This window comes from Orcinus orca, chromosome 13 (assembly GCF_937001465.1).
Source record: "Orcinus orca chromosome 13, mOrcOrc1.1, whole genome shotgun sequence".
Lineage (NCBI taxonomy): Eukaryota > Metazoa > Chordata > Mammalia > Artiodactyla > Delphinidae > Orcinus > Orcinus orca.
In genome coordinates this window covers 61,363,855-61,384,694 of record NC_064571.1, presented here as the reverse complement: position 1 = coordinate 61,384,694, position 20,840 = coordinate 61,363,855, and the positions used below count along the sequence as shown (strand labels likewise).

At 43.9% G+C, this 20,840-nt stretch overlaps 1 long non-coding RNA gene across 1 annotated transcript in view; it reads left to right on the top strand.

Annotated features, from left to right (window-relative positions):
- Positions 1 to 19,491, top strand: part of LOC125960932 (uncharacterized) — a 52,267-nt gene extending 32,776 nt beyond the window's left edge. Inside the window, exon 2 of the long non-coding RNA XR_007471126.1 lies at positions 14,083 to 19,491. This is a non-coding gene — a long non-coding RNA (uncharacterized LOC125960932). The remainder of the gene's footprint in view (positions 1 to 14,082) is intronic.
- The last annotated feature ends 1,349 nt before the right edge of the window (positions 19,492 to 20,840 follow it).

Sequence of the window (20,840 nt, the reverse complement as noted above, 5' to 3'; positions counted from 1 at the left end):
TTACTGTGTTTGGGGTCTCCTTTTTGCAGGCTGCAGGTTCGTAGTTCCTGTTGTTTTTGGTGTCTGTCCCCAGTGGCTAAGGTTGGTTCAGTGGGTTGTGTAGGCTTCCTGGTGAAGGGGACTGATGCCTGTGCTCTGGTGGATGAGGCTGGATCTTGTCTTTCTGGTGGGCAGGACCACATCCAGTGGTGTGTTTTGGGGTGTCTGTGACCTTATTATGATTTTAGGCAGCCTCTCTGCTAAGGGGTGGGGTTGTGTTCCTGTCTTGCTAGTTGTTTGGCATAGCGTGTCCAGCACTGTAGCTTGCTGGTCGTTGAGTGGAGCTGGGTCTTAGCATTGAGATGGAGATCTCTGGGAGAGCTTTTGCCGTTTGATATTACATGGAGCCGGGAGGTTTCTGGTGGGCCAATGTCCTGAACTCGGCTCTCCCACCTCAGAGGCACAGGCCTGACACCTGGCAAGAGCACCAAGACTCTGTCAGCCACACGGCTGCTAGTGTTGGAGGGTCTCCTGCAGAGGTAGGTGTTGGCTGTGGCTCACCACAGGGACAAGGACACTGAGAGCAGAAGTTCTGGGAAGTACTCCTTGGCGTGAGCCCTCCCCAAGCCTGCCGGATTTTAAGGACCAAAATTATTCAGGTCAGAAGCTAAAATGAGGTGGCCTACCCCACATTCTTTAAATAGGTGAAGTTTGGAGGCTCCCGTGTCCTGAGCAAGTATCATTACAGAAGAGCTCGTCCAAGGGTACCCCACTGTCCACTCTGCTTTGAAGACAACAGCCCCTCATAATTAGAAACAGCTTTAGTCGCATGCCAGATGTCCATGCTTCCCTTCCAATTATTTTCAGAAACATCATAAAGAACCATTAGTGACAGTGTGAAATGTTCTTTTGTAAAAAAAATCTGTCCAACCTTATGAGTTCAGTTTGATATGAAGATTGCAATCTGCTTATTCCTAATGGTCGGGTTTTTTTGTTTGTTTGTTGTTTTTTTGGAGGGAGGGAAGGATAAGGATCTCTTTGACTTGAACTCTTATCACCAGAAATACTACCACATGTTTGGTATAATCACAAAGAACAGACAGTCTTACAAAAATTTTAACCAAATGTCTTCTTATATTACATACACAACTGCATGCGTGTATTATATAATACTGTGTGTATTAAATTACATACACACACTACATTAGTATACCCTGAGCACTTCCTAAGACTAATATGAACAATCAAAAGTTCTGGGAAGTGCAGGATCCATATCATGAAGTAATATTTCTTCTGAACTCTGCCCTGTCAGGCCACTGGGGAATATAGTGTCAAGTTCTGGAAACCACATTTGGAAAAGGGTATTGACCAATTGGAGAAACTCTGGAGAGTGAGAACAGCACAACCAACTTTAGGCTTCTTTAGGGCAGAGTCTGGGTCATGCCCTCCCTTGAACCCACTGTCCCTGACACAATGTCATATATTGAACATGCTCAAACATATGTGTTGGATGAATGAATGAGTAAATGAAGCCATATTTTATGCATAATTTTTGAAGGAAGTACATATGTTTAACCTGGAAAATAAAAGCTATAAAGACATGACAGCTCATTTCAAATACTTGAAGGTTATCTTAGAGAAGAGGGCAGAGATTTATTCTCTCTTGTTCTTTGGACCAGAACTAGGGCTACTTAGTGAAAACTACAGGAAGGCAGCTTTGATCCAGCATCATTGTTGATTTGTATAGCTACCTTGAAGAACTACAGGACGCTTGGGTAATTCCCAGCACTTGATTTTAATTTGAGCATTGTAGGGACATAGGAAAATTTGGGCTTGTGGCCAACTTAATAACTTGATCATGAAATCTTTATTGTGTGCGGCACCAGATGATGCTGAGGGCAGGGTGGGTAGGTTAAAAATTAAGGACTTCTTCCCTTTAGAGGCTTATGGTCTATTCAGGAATTCAGACAAGTAAGCAGGTCATCATAGTACCACAAGGTGAGAAAGGCTACCATAGGGGAAGAAGGTTAGGCACCTACAGCAGTGGGTCCCCAGGGACCCCAGGAGGCTTAGATCAAGTGATAGTGAGGGGATGGGGGTGTGATACGGCATGCATAAAAAGTCCGAGGTGGAGACTTCCCTGGTGATGCAGTAGTTAAGAATCCGCCTGCCAATGCAGGGGACGTAGGTTCGATCCCTGGTCTGGGAAGATCCCACATGCCACAGAGCAGCTAAGTCCGTGAGCCACAACTACTGAGTCTGCACACCAGAACTACTGAAGCCCATGTGCCTAGATCCCATGCTCCGCAATAAGAGAAGACACCACAATGAGAAGCCCGCATACTGCAATGAAGAGTAGCCCCTGCTCTCTGCAACTAGAGAAAAGCCCGCACGCAGCAACGAAGACCCAACACAGCCAAAAACATAAATAAAATTTAGAAAAAAAAAGAAAAAATAGTCCGAGGCATAGGAGAATGACCGTGGGAGATTCCTCCGCCACCTGAACACTGTGTCTTTATTTTATCTTATATTTTATTTTATTTTACTTTTTGGGGGGTGGGAGGACAGAGAAAGGTTTATTGCAGGACCAAGCAAGGAGAACGGGTGGCTTGTGCTCAAAAACTCAAACTCTCCGATGGTTTTCCACCCTGTGTCTTTAAACCAGCCACACTTCCCGCTTGTAGTTCTCCTCACTCTTGGCCTGGGACATTTCCTCCTATTTTAGCCTTGGTGACTGAGTTTTGCTTTTCAGGTTCTGATTTTCATTGTTAGGGCTTAATTTGAGGTTCAGTGCCTATATCATTCCTCCTCCTGGTTCATCTCTGAGGGAGTCAGGCCTTTAGTAGACGCAGAGCTCTCCAAATAGAGGGTGATCTTAGGGTATCTGGTTGTCTCTGTCAACATGAACACAGGGGCCAGACACCATGTGCCTGAGTCAACAGCCCAGCCTCTGTGATGCTACACACGGCCTGACCAGAAGGACACTCCAAAAGCAGCAGCATAAAAGAAATGTTCTGGAAGCAGATAGTAGAGATGGTTACCCAGCCTTATGAACACACTAAAAACCAATGACATGTACACCTTAAACTGGTGAGTTCTATGCTGTGTGACTTGTATCTCAATAATAATTTTTTTAAAGCAACAGGAGATGGCTGCTGGGGGAGGTTGAGCTTAAATATCTCTGGTTAAACTTCCTGCTTTCCTTGTATTTACTGGAAGGGGAAGGATTTGTCTTTAGACAGAATATCTTTGCCATCTTTAGACATTCCCAGCAATTGGCAGCCCTGTGAAGGCATGAAAATAATGTGATAAGTGCTGACTCCATACACAATCTATTAATTAATACCTAAATAATTCCATGTTGCCAGTTTCGTGATTTATAATGTTAAGCAGTCTTCCCTATTTATCATCACAGGCAGCACTGAGTGGGGAAGACCTGAAGCTTGGTACCAATTTTGCCATTAACCAAAACGTTTGTGACCTCAAGGGCGAAGGGGATTGGGGGGGGTCACAGAACCTCTTGGTCTCTGTTTTCTCAACTCTAACATAGGGGGGTTAGATTCAATAGGGCTAATTTGTCTCCATGATTCTGTGAATTTCTAACTTTCAAAATCTCCAAAACAGCCCCGAAAAGTAAGTAGACAGCGATTACTGTCCCTATTTCACCCACAAAGAAACTAAAGACCAGGGAATTTAAAGGACTTCTTAGTGTTTGAACCAGGACCAGAAGTGAATTCGCCTGAGTTCTAGTCCAGTATTCTTTCTAATGTGAAAGAAATGTGGACACTCTGTGCCAGGAATTTACCATTTAAGTTTATTCAGCTGATAAGGGTTTAAGGCAAGATTGTAGGTTCTTGCAAAAGGTAAGTATGGGAGGCAGGAACATCGGAAAGGGCCGGTGGGTCAGAGCTGGGCCATGGCCACCGTGGAGGAGGTGAGTCAGGAGAGGTTGTTTGCTGAGGAGTGTGCATGCCCTAGAGCGTAAGGAAAGTAGGAGTTGCCAGGAAACCCTGAGTTTTCCAACTTGGCAATCAGTACACAACTGATTTTTTATAGGAAATTACCCAGTTCTTTGGAAATTTCATGTGGTATAAATATGACCTTGAAATTATATATATTTGCTTAGCAAAAGGCAGAAACGTTTTGGAACCCCTGGATTTGAGAGATCTGTTTGTGTTATTGTTATGATGACTTTCAGCAGGACTGAATAACATGAAATTATATTGCTAAAAACAATTTAATTTTCTGATCTTTGAGACTTCTTAATAACAAGTAAACCTCAAGTAGAGTGAAGGTGGAGTGGAAAAAGCAATTTTTCCTGAATCAAAAAAATTAGATCTTGGCACTTCATCTACCTAACTGACTGTGTGTCCTTAGACAATTCACTTAACCTCTCAGATCTTCAATTTCCTCACTACAAATAAGGAGTTAGAGGAGATCATCTTTAAAGTCCAGCTCAGCTCTAAAATACCATGACCAGATATCATATATTTCACCACATTCTTCTCCCTGAATCTTGGGTATTTCTGTCTCTTCCAGAAATGGAACTTCCATGTCACCCTCATTTCTCTTTGCCCTAGAACAGAAAGCCCAGCCACAGTCGGGTACCACCTCCAAGAGCTACCTATAGCAGGTGACACCTAGTGACTCTACCATGACTGTCTACACTGCTAGGGAAAGTTACCATGGATGGACATACTATGCCTGACCTTGGCAAGAAAGGCAATGTAGTATAGCGGTTAAGAGCATAGGCTCCAGAGACAGAGAGACCTGGGTGGAATCCTGAATCTGCCATATACCAATGACTCTGGGCAAGCAAATTCACCATGCCTGGTACCCAGTGAGCACTCAATAAAGGTTAGCCGTGTGGGCCTCTATTCTGGGGTACCAGTACGGCCTTATAAAACCATCATGAGATGGTTAATGTCTAAGAAGAAATGCCATCCTTCTTTTCTCCAACACCTCTGGCAAAATTGTTACCCAAAGGTAACAGCCCACCCAGCCAGTCTCGGAAAAGAGGAAAGTGATTTCCAAGAGGAAGAACGTGTGACTCAGCATTATTTAAATGAATGGCTCAAATTCTTACGAAGGAGTAGAATGAGAGAAGAGGCAAAGAAAGAGAGGGGATGGGGGAGAATTTAAGGAATAAGAGAAGAAACAGTAGGTAGTGAATGAGAAGGTTATTCCTATTTTGTGATAAAAGGCATTTTTAAGCAAAATTTGACCATTTTATCAAGAAGAAGGAATGTAATTTAGCTAACTTATATTTCCACATAAAGAAATGTGCATGTGCATTTTCTGTGTGTAGAGTATGTCTAAAAATTAGGCGTTGCATGTTTTTAAATATATAGATATATTTGGACACACACATTCCATCTGATATAATCTTCCTTCTCTTCCACGTGTCATTGATTTTCTTACCAACTTCAGGTTCAGAGCAGATACTGTACCTGGTAGTTTGGCACCAGCTGCCAGTGGCCTCGTGTGAACCTGTTAACCACTGTGGGATGGCGGAGCAGCTCTGAATCTAAGGCTAGTCTATGCAGGCCTGCAGCTGCTGCATTCTGATGCATTAAAGCCACAGCAAGTTGCAAAAACAAGAGCTCTGGATCCAGATGCCCTGGGTTCAGATTTTGACTCCATCATTTCCTAGATGTGTGACCTATGGCAATTCCCTCTCAAAGGCTTAGTTTCTACATCTGTAAAATGGGGAATGCGCTTGCTTCAAAGGGTGGAGGATTGAATGAGCTAGTGCATGGAAAGCACTTAGCCCAATATACACCGGCAGGCAATGGTCAATATACACCGGCAGGCAATGATCAATACATATTTCATTCTTATGTTCTTTCTCTGGGAACCGTGGGATGTAGGATCTTATGATTGGTCCCAAGTTCAAGGATATGGGCTAATGTAAATATAATCTTGAGTGTGGAGGAGATAGGTTTTAGAGGATCTGCACCATGGCCCCTGCCCCATATCAACTTAGTACCTATTTTCCAGTGTAACACACTGAATCTCAGAAGACAAGGAAGAGAATTTTTGGTTACAATCAGAAGCATGACAGAAACATCAAAATTATTTTCATTGAGCCATGTAAATTACAAAAACATAGGTAATAGTTCTTTTTATTTGGCCTCAGTTAAAAAAAATAAATTTCCTGCAAGAAAAAATAAATAAAAGCAAAGAAAAACATTGAATGCCAGGACTTCCGGTGGTGCAGTGGTTGAGAATCCGCCTGCCAATGCAGGGGACACGGGTTAGAGCCCTGGTCTAGAAGGATCCCACATGCCGCGGAGTAACTAAGCCCATGTGCCACAACTACTAAGCCTGAGCTCTAGAGCCCACGAGCCACAACTACGGAGCCCGTGTGCCACAACTACTGAAGCCCACGTGCCACAACTACTGAAGCCCGTGCACCTAGAACCCATGCTCCACAACAAGAGAAGCCACCGCAATGAGAAGCCTGCGCACAGGAACAAAGAGTAGCCCCTGCTCACCGCAACTAGAGAAAGCCTGCGTGCAGCAACAAAGACCCAATACAGCCAAAAATAAAAAGAAATAACATAAAATTTATTTAAAAAGAAAACATTGAACGCCATCTCTGGAAGAACCACTAATTCCGTATTTTTTTCAAAATTTTCTTATTGTGGTAAAATACACATCACCTAAAATTTACCATCTTAACCATTTTGTGTGTGTACAGTTCAGTGGTATTAAATACACTCATATTGTTGCGCAACCATCACCACCATCCAACTTCAGAACTCTTTTCACCTCATAAAACTGAAACTTTGTACCCATTAAACAATAACTCCGCTCCCAGCCCCGGGACAACCACCTATCTGCTTTCTCTTGGATTTTGACTACTCTAAGGAACTAAGTGGAATCAAACAGTATTTCTGCTTTTTTAAAAAAATTTATTTATTTTATTTATTTATTTTTGGCTGCATTGGGTCTTTTTCTCTAGTTGCGGTGAGCAGGGGCTACTCTTTGTTGCGGTGCGCAGGCTTCTCATTGCGGTGGCTTCTCTTGTTGTGGAGCACAGGCTGTAGGTGCACGGGCTTCAGTAGTTGTGGCATGCGGGTTCGGTAGTTGTGGCATGAGGGTTCAGTAGTTGTGGCTTGTGGGCTCTAAAGCTCAAGCTCAGTAGTTGTGGCACACAGGCTTAGCTGCTTCACGTCGTGTGGGATCTTCCCGGACCAGAGATCGAACCCGTGTCCCCTGCATTGGCAGGCGGATTCTTAACCACTGCGCCACCAGGGAAGCTCTCTGTTTTTCTTTTAAATAGATCTTTATTGGAGTATAATTGTTTCACAATACTGTGTTAGTTTCTGTTGTACAACAAAGTGAATCAGCCATATGCACACGTATATCCCCATATCCCCTCTATCTTGAGCCTCCCTCCCACCCTCCCTATCCCACGTCTCTAGGTCATTGCAAAGCACCGAGCTGATCTCCCTGTGCTATGCGGCTGCTTCCCACTAGCTAACTGTTTTACATTAGATAGTGTATATATGTTGATTCTACTCTCACTTCGCCCCAGCTTCCCCCTCCCCCCACCCCGTGTCTTCAAGTCCATTCTCTATGGCTACAACTTTATTCCTGTCCTGCCACTAGGCTCATCAGTACCATTTTTTTCTTTTTAGATTCCATATATATGTGTTCGCATATGGTATTCGTTTTTCTCTTTCTGACTTACTTCACTCTGTATGACAGACTCTAGGTCCATCCACCTCACTACAAATGACTCAATTTCATTTCCTTTTATGGCTGAGTAATATTCCATTGTATATATGTGCCACATCTTCTTTATCCGTTCATCTGTCAGTGGACATTTAGGTTGTTTCCATGTCCTGGCTATTGTAAATAGTGCTGCAGTGAACATTGTTGTACATGTCTCTTTTTGAATTATGGTTTTCTCAGGGTATATACCCAGTAGTGGGATTGCTGGGTCGTATGGTAGTTCTATTTTTAGTTTTTTAAGAAACCTCCATACTGTTCTCCATAGTGGTTTCTGTTTTTGTGATTGGTTTATTTCACTTAGCATAATGTCCTTAAGGTTCATCCATATTGCAGCATGTATCAGGATTTCCTTCCTTTTTTAAGGCTGAACAGTATCCCATTGTATTTATATACCACATTTTGCTTATTCATTCATCCATCAATGGACATTTGGGTTGCCTCTAAGCTATCGTGAATCATGCTGCCATGAACATGTATGTACAAATATCTATTGAAGACCCTGCTTTCGATTCTTTTGAGTATATACACAGAAAGAGAATTGCTGGAATCATTTTATAATTCTATTTTTAATTTTTTGAGGAACCATCATACTGTTTTCTAAAGTGGCCAATCCAATTGTTTTTATCCTGCCTACCCCCATTATGTTTTTCACAACATGCCTATAAAAAGTAGAGTCACCATAGATACAGCAAGCAGTGTGCTAAGTGCTTTTGGAGCCCTGTCTCATGTAATTATCTCAATAGCCCTACGAGCAGGTATATTAGTGTTGTGCCCATTTTACAGATGAGGAGATGGTCCAGGTCAGAGAGGGCCATGGGAATTCACACCCAATCAGCCTTGCTCCAGGACCACTGTTCTCATCACTGCAGGTGCCACCTCTGATCTGGGTTGTCAAATCTCAGGGACCGAGCACCCTTGGTTTGGGTAGAAGGGAAAGGTGGTGTGCTGAGAGAAAAACCTAACGCATACCTAGGGCTGAAGTTGGAACAGGGTCTGTGTGCAGAGCCAGGGTTTGAAGCCAAAGCTGTAAAGCGACCATGACAAAAACCAAAGTCGGTCAGTTTTGTCTTTAAAATTGCTAGGAGGAGTAGGGTGTAAATGCAAATCTCAGTTCTCTCACCTTCCCACCCCATAGACGCGTTTAGTAGCTTCGATAGCTTCAGAGCTACCAGAGACGTTATCTGAAATAACAGTGCACCGTTTAGATTTGAGTCCTCTTTTTTTTTTTTTTTTTCTTTTTTTGCGGTACGCGGGTCTCTCACTGTTGTGGCCTCTCCCGTTGCGGAGCACAGGCTCCGGACGCACAGGCCCAGCGGCCATGGCTCACGGGCCCAGCCGCTCCGCGGCGTGTGGGATCTTCCCGGACCGGGACACGAACCCATGTCCCCTGCATCGGCAGGCGGACTCTCAACCACTGCGCCACCAGGGAAGCCCTTGAGTCCTCTTAAGCAGCTTGATACTGCATGGAGTCAGGTGTTCTCTGGCCCAAATCATTTCCCCCCAGATATAGCAATACGTCAAGCCTTCTCATTATGTGAAGTTCCTGTATGGCTTTTCCACCTCCTCTCTAAGATTCAAAGTGCTTTTATATAGAGGCCCTAGTGATCTAACCAATTCACCCAAAAGGTATGCAGTGGACAGCTATTACTATTTTCAAATTATGGACTGAGAAATTGAGATACACAGAAAGAAACAAAGCCACTCTGCAATTTGGAAAGCCATGTGTGATGCTACAAAAATGTTTCAGTGGACTCTTGACCATATAGATCATTATTTTTATTGCCCTCTCCCTAGATGAGATGCAGCTTAGTTTGAGAGTTGTTTATAGTTTGGCAAGCTATTAAGTAAAAGAACCTAATTTCAATTCTCCATTCTGGTGGGTGATAAGAATAAAGGGAGTTTAGTTTAGGGGAAGAGGAAATGATAAGAACAGGGAGGAAAGCTTTTATTTAGAAGTCTTTTGGATAATCCATGGATTTAATTTATCCAACCACGGGCTGGGGGTCAGATAGAGTGGGTTGAATTCCTAAGCCACAACTATGAGCACACGGTCAGTGTCGGTTCCCACATCTCCCTTTCCGCAGGAGCCCATGACTGAGATAACAACAGTTCGATGAGTTGATGTACCACTGGGGTATCACCAAGGAGAGGGCCCAGAAGCAGAGGAGACATAAACAGCTTATTTCTTTTATCCTTCTCACTGTTTCTTGCTCCCTCTCTGTTGTTGTCATCCATTTTTCATTCCATCCCATTTCCTCTTTTTTTCCTTTCATTTCCTCATTTTGGGACAGTGAGAGGTCACGGTCTTGCTGCCAACAGTTGCGACACCCTCAGTAGTCATGGCGGCCACGAAGCCAGGGTTGGACCCCGTCTAGCGACCTTGAGGGAGCGTCCGGTCTTCAGCAGGAGGGAGTCTGTAACAGCACAGGGGGTCTGCAGCTTTCATGTAGACCCTTCACTTTGAATTTTGTTGCTGATGTCTTTTGTCAAAGGCCATTTAGAATTTGAGGATGCGTAGTCTCACCTGTTAGTCTTTTTTTTATGGTGTCCTGGTTTTGTCTTATGTAGGAAGACCTGCCCAATGCTAAGATTATATATTTAAACAGATATGTCATATTTCTCTCAACAGAAATTCAGGCAAGCCAGCACATTGGAAATAGGGCTGTCTCATAAAATTTGGAACGTGTGGGTATTATGCATGTACTGGGACTCTAAAATTTATTCTCCCCAGAAAAGCGCCCAGAGTTATCTTTCCTCCTGGTTCCTTCTCTCACTTCCTCTCCCCACCCGCCACCCCTCACCTACACCCTAGCCATTTCATCTCAGGGTGGGGGGAGCATTCAGTTGCTAGAACCAGAAACCCATTCAGACTAACTTAAGGAGATGGAGATTGCGTGTACATTTATAAGGGAATATTATGAAACCCAATGTTGACAATTACTCTTGGGGCCCTGAAGAGTCCCAGGCAGCTACCCTTCCTCTTCCCTTTCTCTCAGTTTTCTTTGTCTCTGAGCATCTTCTCCATCTCCTCCCTGTAATCCAGTGTCCTTCATTTGCGCATGAATTAAGACTTCTACGTGCCTCACAGGGTCCTGCCACAGGATCGTATGGGTCCAGCACCCACAGAAAACTAACAGTCTCAGGCTCAGTGTCCCAACTCCAAGCTCTATAGGAAAAGATCTGATTGACTCCAAGTGGGTCAGATGTCCACTCCTGGTTCAATCACTGATGGCCGGGAGCATCGGTCATGTAGTTGCCCCTCAGAGACAGTGGGCGAGGTTAGGCTCTTGAAGAAGGGAATGTGGCAGGGAGGAAATGACTGGTGTACCTAGTCCAGTTACCATCCCCATGTTGCTCTGGGACGTCTGTTCCCCTTCACGTTTGCCCTTAACTGTCTCTAAGTGGATTTGCGTTTTGCCCATAGCAGGATTTATATCAGATCCAGGACGCTTTGGGGATGGACTGTGGTCCTGTTCCTTAGGGGAAGTTCTGATCTACAATTGCATTCTTGTGGATGTTAGGGAAAGGGAAAAAAATTCCTGGGCTGTGGATGGAGCAGGATAAGTAATTCCAGCAGCCCTGGCCACAGGGCAACGGTCTAGTGTGGCCACTCCCCACCGCGCAGGCCACCACTGAGGGTGAGCGGAGGAAGGTATGGAAAGGCTGTTGTTGTCCATATCTGGTTTTTCTTCCTACTGCACATTACTCTTGTCATGTGGCTGGTGGAGTGTGGTGGTGGCAATACACAGAAAAAGTTGAATCCAGGAGTTGCTTCTGGAGTTCTCTTCAGAGAGTCAATATAGTCTAAAGAAGCTGACTCTTTAGAAAAGAAATCTTTTTCATTTCTGCAAGCAGACTTAGGATTTGGGGGTACCTAGAAAGAGAGGATATGGAGGGGCCTTGACTGGTTACACAGCCTCTGTGATGCTCATTTCCTTATCTGTAAACAAGGAAACAATTTGCCTGGTGATGGAGGATCTTTTGAGGTCCCACTAAACTCCAAAATAATGTCATTATATTTTATTAGAGTGATTTATAACATACAAATAATTTAATCAGCATACCACTTTTTAGCACACCAAAAAAATATTCATTGCTAAAATGCTCTGTGGACAAAAAATCATGACGGCTACATGTTGAGACCAAATCAGTATTAAAATGTTGTTAAAATATCTCTCTTCTTCACTTCGCCTGTCTTTAACCAGCCACCTTCGTCCAGAATAGTCCCGCAGAGTATAAAATGCCGCCTCAGCATGAGAGAAATGCGTCCGTTGATTCTCCATATGGAGTCTGTTATAGAACCACCACAAAGGCACAGAGCTGGGTTTGAAAACATCTTCCCATGCCAGTTTTAAGCATTGACCCAGACTGCTGTTGCTGCCACAGGAATAAGCACTGATGGCTTTTGAGAAATCAGTCATCCTCTTCTAACACATGATTCTTTTGGAAAAGTATGACACAACAAATGGCAATTACTCGCAACGATTTGGATTTAGATTTTTGCCTCAAGGTTCGGGCATGGTAAATATGCAGGAGCCTAACAACGTTTAAGGTTATTTGACATCTCCTGAGCCGCTGTAGATGGAAAGGATTTGCAGTGTTGTCGTTTGGGCTCTACCTCTGACTGAAGGAACAGGCCTGTTTCAGGGAAGTTCTGAATCACACTTGCCCGAATGTGATCATAGCTGTATCTACCTCAGAGGGACTGCCAATCCATCACTTAGCAGTATTGGTAACTGGATTCATTTTACATGGAACACAAACGTGAATCCCTTGTTCTTTTTACTTTTTTGTGTGTGTGGTCCCCAAATAGTTAAGATTCCCTACTGTGAGGACTGTCTATTCCAGCTCCATGGAATGACTGGGTGGGCAAGATGGAGACAGTTGCCCCAAACATTAAAGGCTACGACACCCCACTTGGACCACCCTGGTATTCTCATCGGAATCAACTGGATCAAAGGGACTCCCTCTCCTACCTTTACTAGGGACATTGACCAAGAGCAAGGATAACTCCTTGCCTCCAGAAAAATTGGTCTTATTCTGACTCTGGGCCAGCAAAGGGCTTCTGGAAAGGGCCAGATACTACATATTTTTGCTTTTGTGGACTTTTCCGTCTTTGTTAACTCAACTGTGCCCTTTACAAACAGTCATTAGACAATATATTTATATGAATGGACGTGGTCAGAGTTCACCTGCAACCCACAGGACATAGTTTGCTGGCCCCTGCAAGAGTCAAGCCCTTTATGACCTAGAGAGTTCTATGCTAGAAAATTGGTCCAGATAGTAAGGGAAGGCTAGCTCCATACAGCTGATATCGAGTGCCTCCTAAATGACTTGTGTCACTCTTGGTCCCCAGGAAGGTCTTGGACACAAGCTGCATATTGGCCCAAGAATAAAAGGGCTTTGGAGTGATGGTCAGAAGATGGGTACCTAGCCCTCCAGAGCCCTCACCCTCCAGACTGGCACAACAGATCACAGTCTCCTAAGTTCTCTGGCTTGAAGCATGGGAACCACAGATACCCTGCCAGGCTGGGCCTGGCTCTTGGGTGGGGCTGAAGTAGCAGTGAGTGGTGGGTATGCCCTGTGGATGCTAGCTTGGGTCTAGTACAAGGAAGGAGTGCTAGGTGGCACTCAATCAGCAACTTTCAAATGTTGTGTCTCTTTTTTCTTTTTTTTAACATCTTTATTGGAGTATAATTGCTTTACAATGGTGTGTTAGCTTCTGCTTTATAACAAAGTGAATCAGTTATACATACACATATGTTGCCATATCTCTTCCCTCTTGTGTCTCCCTCCCTCACGTTGTGTCTCTTAACTGTGTCACCAGATGTGTATTAGCGTCCTCTCTTAAAAAGAAACAATATGAGCCTCTTCCTGACACAGGAAGACGGAAGTTTTCAGACGCGTGGTCTTGGCATTATGGCACACTGACAGCTGTCCTTTCGGTATCTCTCCTTCAACCTTCCTGACCCTGGCCCTGCCCCGACATAACCTGTGCTCCCCTGACCACTTATCTCCAGGAGACCTAAGGCCTGTCCACTTGGCTCTGCCCAGGACCCACACCCAGGCTGCCCCCATCCTTCCTCCGAGGGCTGAGGGAGCATCCCCTCTTTGGGACCTCTCTTCCAGGGGCTCACATTCCCACTCAGTTCAGAAAAGCAACGAAAGCCAGTATATAGGCCAGCTTGGCAGATATCCATTTAAAGAATGTCCTTGAAGCTTCCATGTTTCAAAACATTTTCAGCAAGTTTTCATTGAATTGTTTTAACTATTGCTGCAGGGAAGGCCCTGAAACTAAGGCTGGGGTTACAAAGGAACTCAGACAGAGGCCTCCTTTAATGTGTTTCCTTTTCCAAACAGGTTGAAGAAACAGAGTCCCGGCAGGTAGTGTGGGAACATGCCTAGAGATGCAAAAAAACACAGCAAACCTCTAGAGTATCAGAGCAGAGATGAGAGAGGGTGGAAATTACCTTCTAAGTTCATTTTTTAAAGCTCATTATTTACTTTTAAAGTACTGTTTGTGCAGAACCCGAGGACAGGAACGTACTGACCCATCCTTCCTCTGGCCGGCTGCCCTCCTGCTGATGGTAAATGTAAACGCCCGGAGTACTGGTAAACTGCCTGGTGGAAGCACGAATTGGAAAAGACAAAAAATAAGCTTCCTTGAGACCATGAGTGCTCCAGGATCCTGAATATGTAAGATGCATTAGTTCGTTAGTAAGTTCCCAGACTCTGCAGATGCTGGGCGTGGGCGGGCGCCACTGACGCAGAAGGTGGTGTGCGCAGACACTCTGGTAATCTCTGGGGACCTGTCTGGTCTGTGGCACATATGTTGGGGCCTCCATCAGGGATAGGCAGAGGCCAGGGCAGGACATAGTGGCCTGGGTTCAAGGGAACGAGACAAAACTCCACAGGGGTTTTGGAGTTCATTCAGCAGAACATTGCATGCAGAGCAGTGCGTGTCTGCACTAAGAGTCCCCTCCAGCTAAGGGCCTGGAGTCCCCAAGAAGTGGAGTGATGTCAGCAGAGAGCGGCCAAGAATGCCATTCTTCCTACGAAATTTGACAGGTTGTCCTAGGCTGAGGCTCTCAAGATTTCAGGCAGAGAGGCTCAAAGAAATGCAGTTCACTATAGCATGAGTCAGGTGCCTTGTCCCAGGACGAGCGTAGCATGAGACTTCCCTGAGGTCCTTTTAACGGTGCAATTGTCAAACCTCTTTTGAAGACCTGCCTTTTAATGCCTTCCCCTGCTCCCTTCTCTTGGTTTTCAAGGGAACAGGGGTTTATACCTGCACTTCTTTTAAACTGCAGCATTGGCTCTAAGGGGATGCTAATAGTCTCTTAGTATAATGTCAGCGACAAGCTAGAAGAACTCAGAGATTACAGGGAGGGGGAAATGGTTCCAAGAATATGCCCTTAACTCTGCCATAGATCTGACACCCCAGAAACATTTGGAAGGCAGAATGGAGCTGGATTCCATAACTCAGGCGGTGTTGTCTTCCTACCAGAGGTCCAACGCTCTTTCCCACCTCCACTCCCCAAGTTGACCGAAGAACCCCTTTCAAATTGCCCCCACCCTAAATTAATTGTATCTGATTAACCACAGTGTGATGTTGCAGCAGGGGTGCAGTCAGAGGCCCAGGATGTCCTTTGCTGTCTCTCATTGGCTGCAGATGTTGAAGCCTCGAGTTGCCGACAGAGATTTCAGAGAGCTCTACCTCTGTCCTTCCTGATTCTCCAGTGAGGTCTCTTATTTGATGGGCGTTTGGGGAAGTGGGCGGCAAGAGAGCTTTAGCTCTTTTGGGAATCTTGATTTCCTCAGCGTAGATTGACTAAACTTTTCCAGAAAGTTAGATACAGGCAAATTTACAATCTCACTCTATGTGGTGAATATTTGTGGAGTTGAGGAGCTCAAAAATGGCCACTATTCTGGGCCTTGGGCTGATGAAGGAAAATGGTGTATCACCACAGAGTAGCAAAGATACGCTGTGTTGGTGTCAAACACACTTACAGCTTGGTTCCTCCGCTTATATTGAAGTGACCTTGTGCTAATTGTTGACTGCACTGTGGCTCAATTTGCTCATCTATAAAAATCGTGCCTCCTTCTGAGTTGCCATGAGGACTTACTATAAAGTCACCAGCGGGCAGCCAGACATAGTAAGTGACTGATGAAGAGTAGCTGCTATCAGAATTAGTATTGTTAAAATGACTATACTACCCAAGGCAATCTGCGGATTCAATGCAATCCTTATCAAAATACCAGTGGCATTTTTCATACAAGTAGAACAAATAATTCTAAAATTTGTGTGGAAACATGAGAGACCCTGAAAAGCCAAAACGATCTTGAGAAAGAACAGAGCTGGAGGTTTCACACTTCTGGATTTCAAACTATACTACAAAGACAGTAATCAAAACAGTATAGTAGGGCTTCCCTGGTGGCGCAGTGGTTGGGAGTCCGCCTGCCGATGCAGGAGACACGGGTTCGTGCCCCGATCCGGGAAGATCCCACATGCCGTGGAGCGGCTGGGCCCGTGAGCCACGGCCGTTGAGCCTGCGCATCCGGAGCCTGTGCTCCGCAACGGGAGAGGCCACAACAGTGAGAGGCCTGCGTACCACAAAAAAAAAAAAAAAAATGGGACTACATCAAACTAAAAAGCTTTTGCATAGTGAAGGAAACTATCATCAAAACAAAGAAAAGCCACCTAGTGAACGGAAAAGACATTTGCAAATGATATATCCAATAAGGGGTTAATATCCAAAATATATAAAGAATTCATACAACTCAACATAAAAAAAACATGGGAAGAGGGCCTGAGTACACATTTTTCCAAAGAAGACATACAGATGGCTAACAGGCACATGAAACGATGCTAAATATCACTAATCATCAGGAAAATGCAAATCAAAACCACAATGAGATAACAGTGTAAAACCTGTCAGAATGGCTATTATCACAAAGACAACAAATAACAAGTGTTGGCGAAGATGTGAAGAAAAGGGAACTCTTGTGCACTGTGTGTGGGAATGTGAATTGGTGCAGCCACTATAGAAAACAGTATGGAGGCGCCTCAAAAAATTAAAAATAAAACTACCATATGATTCAGCGATTTCACTCCTGGGTATTAATCCAAAGAAAATGAAAACGCTAATTCAAAAAGATATCTGCACCCCTATGTTCATTGCAGCATTATTTACAATAGCCAAGCTACGGAAGCACCCTGAGTGCCTATCGATAGACGAGTGGATAGAGAATATATATATCACTCATCCATAAAAAAGAATGAAATCTTGCCACTTTCCACAACATGGATGGACCTAGAGGATATCATGCTAAGTGAAATACGTCAGACAGAGAAAGACAAATACTGTATGGTTTTACTTACATGTGGAATCTAAAAACTAAAACAAATGCCCAAACATAAAAAAAAATAGATACAGAGTCATAGGTGGTTGCCAGAGGGGAGAGAGGTGTGGGGAGGAGGGAACTAGGTGAGGGAGATTAAGAGGTGCAGACTCGTAGTTACAAAATAAATGAGTCACAGGTATGAAACGTACAGCATGGGGAATATAGTCAATAATTGTGTAATATCTTTGTATGGTGACAGATGGTAACTAGACTCATCGTGGTGCTCATTTTGAAATGTATAGAAATAGCCAATCACTGTTGTGCACCAGGAACTAACATAGTGCCGTAGGTCAATATACTTCAAAAACAAACAAACAATTACTCAGCCATAAATAGAAATGAAACTGAGCTATTTGTAGTGAGATGGAAGGACCTAGAGTCTGTCATACAGAGTGAAGTAAATCAGAAAGAGAAAAACAAATACCGTATGCTAACACGTATATAACACGTATGGAATCTAAGAAAAAAAAATGGTTCTGATGAACCTAGAGGCAGGACAGGAATAAAGACACAGACGTAGAGAATGGACTTGAGGACATGGGGAGGGGGAGGGGTAAGCTGGGTCAAAGTGAGAGAGTAGCAGCTGCATAGCACAGGGAGATCAGCTCGGTGCTTTGTGACCACCTAGAGGGGTGGGTTAGTGAGGGTGGGAGGGAGACGCAAGAGGGAGGGGATATGGGGATATATGTATACGTACAGCTGATTCACTTTGTTATACAGCAGAAACTAACACAACATTGTAAAGCAATTATACTCCAATAAAGATGTTAAAAAACAAACAAACTCGTAGAAAAAGAGACCAGATTTGTAGTTACCAGAGGCAGGGTGTGGGGGAGATAATTGGATGAAGGTAGTCAACAGGTACAAACTTCCAGTTATAAAATAAATAAGTACTAGGGATATAATGTACAGCATGGTAAGTATAATTAATGCTGCTGTATGTTACGTATGAAAGTTGTTAAAAGAGTAAAACCTAAAATTTTTCCTATTTCTTTAATTTTGTACCTATATGAGATGTTGGATGTTCACTAAACTTTCTGTGATAATCATTTCATGATATATGTAAGGCAGATCATTATGCTGTACACAAACTTACACAGTGCTACATGTCAATTATATCTCAATAAAACTGGAAGAAAAAAAGCTTTCTTCTCTTGGCCTCTGTGACTCAATCATCTCTGGGGTTTTCTCCTACTTCTCTGGCACCCTGTCCATCTTCTTTAACACTCATTATCCTCTCCCTGACCCTTAAATGTTAGAAAGCTTCATGGCTCAATCCTATTCCGTGTCTTTTATCAACATTACATTTTCTCCCTAGGCAATCTCATCTACACTCTCTCTTCAATCAGCATCTATACACTGTTGATTTAAAACCATTCAAATTTAGTTGAGACCTCTTCTCTGAGCTCCAGAGTAATTACTACCTCTTTCAATGGCAAACTCAATATGTCCAGAATGAAGCTCGTATAAATTTTAATGACTGATACCACCATCAATTCAATTATGCATATTTGAAATATAGGCACCTCAACACCTCTCTGCTCCCCACCTCCTATATACACCCCATCTCCAAATTTTGTTGATATTATCCTCCCACTTCCTTCCATTGCCATTCCTTCCACTACACCCAGCTTTTAGCTCCCATCTCTTCTTACCTGCATTACTGAAATAGCTCAAAACTCATCTGTGCACATCTAGTCTGGCCCTGCAAGAGTCCATTCGCACCATGGCCAGGATGATATTTTTGAAATGTGAATCTGCAAATCTAATCATGCAAATTTAATTCTCTCCCTCTCATTCTCTCTCTCTGTCTCTCTGTCTCTCTCTGTCTCTCTGTCTCTCTCTGTCTCTCTCTCTCTCTCTTTCACACACACACACACACACACACACACACACACACACACACACACACCCCACACAGCTTAAAAGAAGGCTTAGGATGTAAACAAAAATTATCAACATGGACTGGCCCTCCCTTGACTTATCTTACCATGCTTTCCTCGCTCTCTGCTTTTCTGTCATCCTGGTCCTGTCTCAGCCCTTTAGCTTTCATCCTGCCTCTGGTCTTTGCCTGTGCTCTTCCATCTGTATGAAATGCTCTTTTCTCTCCTCATTACCTGGTTAACTCCTTCTCTTCCTCCAGATCTGAAATCAATTGTCCTTTTCTGGAGGAAACCTTCCCTGAACCCCTTGACCAAGTAAGTGTCACTCTGCTATGTTCACATTGGCACAATGTATCTCTCATTTGTAGTGCTTATAGCAGTTGTAATCTTACAATAGTTTCCATGATTATTTCATTCATGTATGATACCTCTGCCAAGTTTTAAGCTCCATGAAATAAAAAATTTTGTCTGTTTTTGCTCACTCTTACAACTCTAGCATCAAGCATAGTGTAGGTGTTTAATAAATATTTATTAAAGTGAATAAATGAATAAAAATTACTCTTCCATGCTTCTCTTTTCTAATCATGCTTAGGTCTATCTCTACCTGTTTAACAAATTATCTAAGCAGAGGAGTATGCTGAAGGGAATGGTAAGGCAGCAAGAAAATCATGTCCCACAGAAACAAAGTAAATTGGTTCATTGCAATTAGGCTTCTAAGAAGAATTCTTTGCTTCTTCCTTGAAGATGAAACTGGAATATTAAAATTGATATTTTGGTCCCAGGAAGATAAACTATAAGCTATCATCGAAAATGTCTATTGTTGGAAGTTCCCTGGTGGTCCAGTGGTTAGGACTGAGCACTTTCGCTGCTGTGGCCTCAGATTCAATCCCTGGTCAGGGAACTAAGATCCCACAAGCCCTGTGGCAGGGCCAAAAAAAAATGTCTGTTGTTGAACTGGTGACTCACTTTGACCTTCCTACCTCTAAGCCATGAGAAGCCATCAAAACGGCTCTACCATCCAGGGGATCACAAGCCCCGGTCTTCACCTGTTCTTTACTGTCTTAAAGCATGAGAAGTTTCCGTTTCAAGGCATTGCTCCCTATATTGTCAAGCCTCTGGCTGGGCTGGGCTGTAGTTGTCTTGGTGGCACAGGGTCAGTGTTTCTAAGAGCAGGATATGGTTTGGGATTATACTGAAGAGGGTAATCCTGGGGAAGTAAAGGTGATTATTAAACCAAGTATGGAACCACGACTGGTAGCCAGGAATGAGTTGATGTCAATGATTACTACAGAGATGGTGGTAGCTTCTAAAGGTGGGAATCCAGTACATGATCCAGGTATAAAAACTAATGGTGAGGGTCTTCCCTGGTGGCACAGTGGTTAAGAATCCACCTGCCAGTGCAGGGGACACGGGTTCCAGCCCTGGTCCGGGAAGATCCCACGTGCTGTGGAGCACCTAAAGCCCGTGCGCCACAACTACTGAGCCTGTGCTCTAGAGCCCGCGAGCCACAACTACTGAAGCCCATGTGCCTAGAGCCCGTGCTCCGCAACAAGAGAAGCCACCGCAATGAGAACCCGTGCACCTCAACGAAGAGTAGCCCCCGCTCACCGCAACTAGAGAAAGCCCACGCGCAGCAACGAAGACCCAACACAGCCAAAAATAAATGAATAAAATAAAAAAATAAAAAAAAAACTAAAGGTGAGGGAAGATGCAAGGGATGATCCAGAATTAGATGGAGTCGACCTGGTGGATGTTAAAGAGCAGAAAGGTATCATGGGGCAAGTAAGGCCAAGATGTGCTAGTCTGGAACACAAGATGTTGGTAAGTTGG